At 46.5% G+C, this 7945-nt stretch overlaps 1 long non-coding RNA gene across 1 annotated transcript in view; it reads right to left on the reverse strand.

Moving 5' to 3' along the window:
• Positions 1-2195, reverse strand: part of LOC126281315 (uncharacterized) — a 761290-nt gene extending 759095 nt beyond the window's left edge. Inside the window, exon 1 of the long non-coding RNA XR_007551248.1 lies at positions 1890-2195. This is a non-coding gene — a long non-coding RNA (uncharacterized LOC126281315). The remainder of the gene's footprint in view (positions 1-1889) is intronic.
• Between the last annotated feature and the right edge of the window lie 5750 nt (positions 2196-7945).

A 7945-nucleotide genomic window follows, 5' to 3' on the forward strand; every position in this document is an offset into this window, starting at 1 on the left:
GCGTTTCTCGTTGTGGCGGGATCTTCTACGAAATTTCAATGACCAGGTTTGTCCTCCTAATGTGAAAATATCTTGTTGACGCCGGCCTTCATAGGGAGAAACGAGCATGATAGTAAAATATGGGATATCAGAGTTGCACGGAAAGATACAACTGTTCGTTTTTTCAGCGCGGTGTTTGAGATTAGAATGTAAAGGTGGTTCGACGAACCCTCTGCCAGCCACTTACGTGTGATTTATATATGGAGACGTAAAGTGGGACTAAATACTAAATATCTTTGTACTGAGCCGGAGTTGACATGTTGCTGACGGATGTGTTGCTGTAATCAGATAGGTGTAGACATCTGAACATGTGCGTAATAGCCAAAAATCGGTAATAGCATTCAAATAAAGCTTTTTAAATGCATATGTCACCGGCTGTGTTTTCCTTAATTGAAAACATGTGGTTACCACGTGTACCGGTATGAAATGAGCGTTAAGATACAAATGTGTCGATAGGGAACATTTGTTGTGAACGAGCCTTAATTTTTTTTGTTTGGTTGGTATAACATCTGTCAAAGATATTTAGTATACATCAAGTCATGGAACAAACAACATCATATGTTTTCATCGTGTTAACAATGTCGAATTTTGTACGAGAAAGTAATGATTTGCGGAAATCATTAATTTTTTGTTTTCATTTGAAAAAAAAGTCCTGCAGAGCCGCATAGAATGCTTGTCGAGGCATATGGTGAGCATGCTCTATCAGAAACAACCTGCAAAACATGGTTTCAACGGTTCAGAAATAATGATTTTGAAGTGAGAAATGAAGAACGTGGAAGACCACCAAAAAAGTTCGAAGACGCCGAATTGCACGCAACATTGGATAAAGATGATACTTTGAGTCAGAAGCAAGTGGCAGCAATGCTAAATGTTGCACAACAAACAATTTCTGACCGTTTGAAAGCTATGGGAAAGATCCAAAAGTGTGGAAAATGGGTGCCACATAAATTGAATGAAAGATAGATGGCAAACCGAAAATCAGTTGTCAAATTTTGCTTCAAAGACATGAAAGAAAATCAATTTTGCACCTAATTGTTATTGACGATGAAAAATGGATTTATTTTGAGAATCCTAAACGGGAAAAATCATGGGTTAATCCTGGACAACCATCAAGATCGACTGCAAAACCAGATTCGAGTCGGCAAGAAGAGAATGCTCTGTGTTTGGTGGGATCAGAAAGGTGTGGTGTATCATGAGCTTCTAAGACCAGGTGAAACTGTGAGTAATAATCGCTACAGACAGCAAATGATGAATTTGAACTATACATTGATCGAAAAAAGACGAGACTGGGCCAGAAGACATGGCAAAATAATTTTTTTACACGACACCGCACCTGCACACAAAGGAAAACTGGTTCAGGATACAATCAAAACACTTGGCTGGGAGCTGCTACCCCACCCGCCGTGTTCACCAGACTTGGCCCCCTCCGACTACCATTTGTTTTCGTCAATGGGACACGCATCGGCTGGGGAACACTTCGATTCCTACGAAGAAGTCGAAAATTGGGTGTCTGATTGGTTTGCTTCAAAAGACGAACATTTCTACTGGCATTGTGTCTACAAATTGCCAGAGAGGTGGTCAAAATGTATAGAAAGCAACGGTCAGTACTTTGAATAAAATGCTTTTACTTTTCAATTCAAAATTAGTGTTTCATTTTCACACAAAAAACGCTCATTTCATACCGGTACACCTGGTAGGTTACCCTAAGTGAAAAACTTGGATGCAAGATGTAGCGAACGACTGGTGTGTCGGTGTAAAGGCTCAAGCAACAACACCAGCTCGGGCGCCATTGCTGGCCCTGGAATCTCGCCTGCGCCTCAGCCACACCACCGCTCGCTCATTCCACTCACCTGCGGTTACGACAGCGCACGGGAACGCAGGAGCCGAGAGGCGGCGACGGTGCTGCCGCCTGGCGGCGGAGTCGGCAGCGTCAACAGCGAGGAACACTGCACAACAACAAACCACCACAGGAGAAAACAAAAAAGCGGACTCCACGGCGCACTGTATTTCGCTCGCACTGCGCGGAGAGAGTGATCACACGACACGGGGACAGCTCCGACGTCACCGGGCGCGCTCTGCGCCCACGCGGGATCGCGACAAAAACACCGGCCGTTTCGGCGACGACCACCTGTGGCACGCAGGTAGGTGCGCGCTGTGCGACCACGCGTCGACTGGCAACGGCTGCTGCCGGCGGCCGCGTCCGCAGGAGCGCCGGTACCCCCACCACCGCCGCCGCCAGCAGCCGCCTGCGTTCCTCCGCCTCTCACGTATCGCCGGCCGGCCGGCCTCCGGCTCTGTGGACAACGCCGCGCGCGCCACCTCGCCTGCTACGTCCACATCTACGTGATTACTCTGCTATTCACAATAAAGTGCCTGGCAGAGGGTTCAATGATCCACTTTCAAGTTGTCTCTCTACCGTTCCACTCTCGAACTGCACGCGAGGAAAACGAGAACTTAAATTTTTCTGTGCGAGTCCTGATTTCTCTTATTTTATCGTGATAATCATTCCTCCATATGTAGGTCGGTGCCAACAGAATGATTTCGCAATCGGAGGAGAAAACTGGTGATTGTAATTTCATGAGAAGGCCCCGTCGCAACGAAGATTGCCTTTGTTTTAATGGTTGTCATTCCAATTCACGTATCATGTCTGTGACACTATCTCCCCTATTTCGCTATAATACAAAACGAGCTGCCCTTCTTTGTACTTTTTCGATGTCATCCGTCAGTCCCACCTGATGCGGATTCCACACCGCACAGCAATACTCCAGAATAGGGCGGACAAGCGTGGTGTAAGCAGTCTCTTTAGTAGACCTGTTGCACCTTCTAAGTGTTCCGCCAATGAATCGCAGTCTTTGGTTTGCTCTACCCACAATATTATCTATGTGATCGTTCCCGTTTAGGTTATTTGTAATTCTAATCCCTAAGTATTTAGTTGAATTTACAGCCTTCAGATTTGCGTGACTTATCGTGTAATCGAAATTTAGCTGATTCTTTTAGCACTCATGTGTCAACAAATCGTTTTCTTCGAGGTACTCCATAATGTTCGAATACAGCATAAGTTCCAAAACCCTACTGCAAATCGACGTTAGTGATATAGGCCTGTAATTCAGCCGATTACTCCTACTTTACTTTTTGAATATTTGTGTGACTTGAGCAAATTTCCAGTCTTTAGGTACGGATCTTTCTGTGAGCGAGTGGTTGCATATAATTGCTAAATGTGGAGCTATTTTATCAGCATACTCTGAGAGCAACCTCACTGGCATACAGTCTGAACCGGAGGCCTTGCCTTTATTAAGTGATTTAAGCTGCTTTGTTACCCAGAGGATATCTACTTCTATGTTTCTCATCTTGGTATTTGTTCTTAATTGGAATTCAGGAATATTTACTTCGTGTTCTTTGGTGAAGAAGTTTCGGAAAACCGTGTTTAATAACTCTGCTTTCGTGACTTCACCGTAGTTATTGCGCAGTGGAGGTATTGATTGCGCCTTGCCACTGGTTTCCTTTATGTATGACCAGAATCTCTTTGGGTTTTCTGCCAGATTTCGAGACAGAATTTCGTTGTGGAAACTATTAAAACCTTCTCGCATTGAAGTACGAGCCATATTTCGAACTTGGGTAAAACTTTGCCAATCCTGGGGATTATGCGTTCTTCTAAATTTGGAATGCTTTTTTCGTTGCTTCTGCAACAACGATCTGACTCGTTTTGTGTACCATGGGGGATCAGTACCATCACTTATTAATTTATGTGGTATATATATCTCTCAATTGCTGTTGATACTATCTCTTTCAAAACATTCCACAACTTTTCTACCTTACTTAATCAGATCGGAAGGAGTAAACACTGTCTCTTAAAAAGGCGTTAAGAGCATTCTTATCAGCTGTTTTAATTAGATATACTTTGCGTGTCGTTTTGATGGTTGCAGGTGTTACGGTATTCAGCCTAGCAGCAACTGCCTTGTGGTCGCTAATCCCTGTATTCCTCACAATACTCACTACTTGTCCAGGATTATTTGTTGCTGAAAGGTCAAGTATGCTTTCGCGGCCACCGGCACTAGTGCGTTATCTGTGTAACCTCACGTTGGTGCGCGCTGTACGAAGTGTAACAGTACAGCCGCCGGCACACGGATCGCGCTGTCGAGCGACAACGTTGAGCGGCCCGGTTCGACGTGCTGCTGAGCGCTCAGGAACGATGCGACTTGTGCGTAGGGCCCGCCGTGGTATGCGCGATCGCAACGCTCTCCAGCCACGGCTGTCGGCTGTAGGTGGCTCGCAAATCACACTGTTTACGAAACAGACGCGCGTAAAATTCCCAACAAAAGCAAAACGAGGATGATGGATTGTAGTCGAATTAAATCGGGTGATGCTGCGGGAATTAGATTAGGAAATGAGACGCTTAAAGTACTAAAAGAGTTTCGCTATTTGAGGAGCAAAATGAATGATGATGGTCGAAATAGAGAGGATATAAAAGCGAGACTGGCAATGGCAAGCAAAGCGTTTCTGAAGAAGAGAAATTTGTTAGCATCGAGTATAGATTTAAGTGTCAGGAAGCCCTTTCTGAAAGTATTTGTATGGAGAGTAGCCATGTATGGAAGTGAAACATGGACGATAAATAGTTTGGACAAGAAGAGAATAGAATCTTTCGAAATGTTGTGCTACAGAAGAATGCTGAAGATTAGATGGGTAGATCACATAACTAATGAGGAAGTATTGAATAGGATTGGGGAGAAGAGAAGTTTGTGGCACACCTTGACTAGAAGAAGGGATCGGTTGGTAGTACATGTTCTGAGGCATCAAGGGATCACCAGTTTAGTATTGGAGGGCAGCGTGGAGGGTAAAAATCATAGAGCGAGACCCAGAAAAAGAAATGTTCAAATGTGTGTGAAATCTTATGGGACTTAACTGCTAAAGCCATCAGTCCCTAAGCTTACACACTACTTAACCTCAATTATCCTAAGGACAAACACACACACCCATGCCCAAGGGAGGACTCGAACCTGCGCCGGGACCAGCCGCACAGTCCATGGGAGACCAAGAGATGAATACACTAAGCAGATTCAGAAGGATGTAGGTTGCAGTAGGTACTGGGAGATGAAGAAGCTTGCACAGAATAGAGTAGCATGGAGAGCTGCATCAAACCAGTCTCTGCACTGAAGACCATAACAGCAACAACAAACGTGAAAACGTTACAAGGCAAAAAGGAAAGTACCATGACCAGTCAATGTACCATGTAGCATGGTACCATGTCCAGGCTTATGTAAGTTCCACTACAAGTAGTGCGAAACCAAAATACAATAGTTCAACACATCAGATAAAAATTGTTTCATCATTCTCACTTTTTAGTGAAACCTAAAGTCATTCTTGCTTGATCACTATTCCTACTCAGTAGCAGAATCTCTGGATGTGAATTACGTAACTTAAAAGAAAAAAGGGCAAAATATCTTACAGCAAGCAGTGCAAGGAGCCCTGTAGATAAGCCAATCGAACAGACTCATCTCTCAAAAAGAGTACCCTTATACACTCCTGGAAATGGCAAAAAGAACACATTGACACCGGTCTGTCAGACCCACCATACTTGCTCCGGACACTGCGAGAGGGCTGTACAAGCAATAAGCACACGCACGGCACAGCGGACACACCAGGAACCGCGGTGTTGGCCGTCGAATGGCGCTAGCTGCGCAGCATTTGTGCACCGCCGCCGTCAGTGTCAGCCAGTTTGCCGTGGTTTACGGAGCTCCATCGCAGTCTTTAACACTGGTAGCATGCCGCGACAGCGTGGACGTGAACCGTATGTGCAGCTGACGGACTTTGAGCGAGGGCGTATAGTGGGCATGCGGGATGCCGGGTGGACGTACCGCCGAATTGCTCAACACGTGGGGCGTGAGGTCTCCACAGTACATCGATGTTGTCGCCAGTGGTCGGCGGAAGGTGCACGTGCCCGTCGACCTGGGACCGGACCGCAGCGACGCACGGATGCACGCCAAGACCGTAGGATCCTACGCAGTGCCGTAGGGGACCGCACCGCCACTTCCCAGCAAATTAGGGACACTGTTGCTCCTGGGGTATCGGCGAGGACCATTCGCAACCTTCTCCATGAAGCTGGGCTACGGTCCCGCACACCGTTAGGCCGTCTTCCGCTCATGCCCCAACATCGTGCAGCCCGCCTCCAGTGGTGTCGCGACAGGCGTGAATGGAGGGACGAATGGAGACGTGACATCTTCAGCGATGAGAGTCGCTTCTGCCTTGGTGCCAATGATGGTCGCATGCGTGTTTGGCGCCGTGCAGGTGAGCGCCACAATCAGGACTGCATACGACCGAGGCACACAGGGCCGACACCCGGCATCATGGTGTGGGGAGCGATCTCCTACACTGGCCGTACACCTCTGGTGATCGTCGAGGGGACACTGAATAGTGCACGATACATCCAAACCGTCATCGAACCCATCGTTCTACCATTCCTAGACCGGCAAGGGAACTTGCTGTTCCAACAGGACAATGCACATCCGCATGTATCCCGTGCCACCCAACGTGCTGTACAAGGTGTAAGTCAACTACCCTGGACAGCAAGATCTCCGGATCTGTCCCCCATTGAGCATGTTTGGGACTGGATGAAGCGTCGTCTCACGCGGTCTGCACGTCCAGCACGAACGCTGGTCCAACTGAGGCGCCAGGTGGAAATGGCATGGCAAGCCCTTCCACAGGACTACATCCAGAATCTCTACGATCGTCTCCATGGGAGATTAGCAGCCTGCATTGCTTCGAAAGGTGGATATACACTGTACTAGTGCCGACATTGAGCATGTTCTGTTGCCTGTGTCTATGTGCGTGTGGTTCTGTCAGTGTGATCATGTGATGTATCTGACTCCAGGAATGTGTCAATAAAGTTTCCCCTTCCTGGGACAATGAATTCACGGTGTTCTTATTTCAATTTCCAGGAGTGTATTTACATTACATACTTATATTAAACTAATAATCGAAGGTTAGAAGAAAAAATATGCGAGTTTGGTGGGATGCGAACCACCAATATGTAACGCTACTAATTCCGTACCATGACCTCGTTTCCCCAAGTTCCGTATCTAGCTTGTTACAATGCCCTGAGAGCCTTAAGTGTAGCCATATTTCTAACTGAAATTTAATTAGAACAAATTGTACCAAAAACAATGCAGTTTTAGTTGCTCCTCAACATGAAGTTGATTTCAAATGGCCTACTATCATAATACTCAAGTTACTATAATTCTTTTACCACGAATATCTCCGCCGCCGGTAGCTGAATGTTGCCAGCACGGTAGCTCAGCGTGTTCTGTCAAAGGGCTGCGTGCACACTTTAATAAAAAAAAAAACTGAGTCAAAGAATCAACTATCAACTTGAACGGATGTCTTCTGACGTCCGCCCAGACCAAACGCAACGATTAATATCGAACAAAATGAATTAGAAAAAAAAATGGTCAGCGCGACGAAATGTCAATCGTAAGGGCCCGGGTTCGATTCCCGGCTACTCTCTACCAGGAATATGACCTTTCTTGTCATTTTATTACAACAAATCATACTATTAACGGGGGGTTTTCCAGAGCTTCTAAGTTTGCTGGTGCTCAGAAACGGCATATATGCTTCAAGCGGAAGCCAAGTTGGAAGTGGAAGACTTGCCAACGTGCTACTTCACGCTATGACGCCAGAAACTCGGCACGCTCAACGCTCAGGGTTCGGAGGCACGGTCCGTGTGTTTACGCTAAGGTGGCATAAGCCATGGGGTACCTCCTAACATCGTGTCGGAGCTCGTTTGTCCGACATGGCGCAGGAACTCGGTGTGGCATCGAGTCAACGTGTCGTTGGAAGTCCTCTCCAGAAATTTTGAGCCATGCTGTCTCTGTAGCGGTATGCTGTCTAATTGCGAAAGTGTTGCCAGTGTGGG

This window comes from Schistocerca gregaria, chromosome 7 (genome assembly GCF_023897955.1).
Source record: "Schistocerca gregaria isolate iqSchGreg1 chromosome 7, iqSchGreg1.2, whole genome shotgun sequence".
Taxonomy (NCBI): domain Eukaryota; kingdom Metazoa; phylum Arthropoda; class Insecta; order Orthoptera; family Acrididae; genus Schistocerca; species Schistocerca gregaria.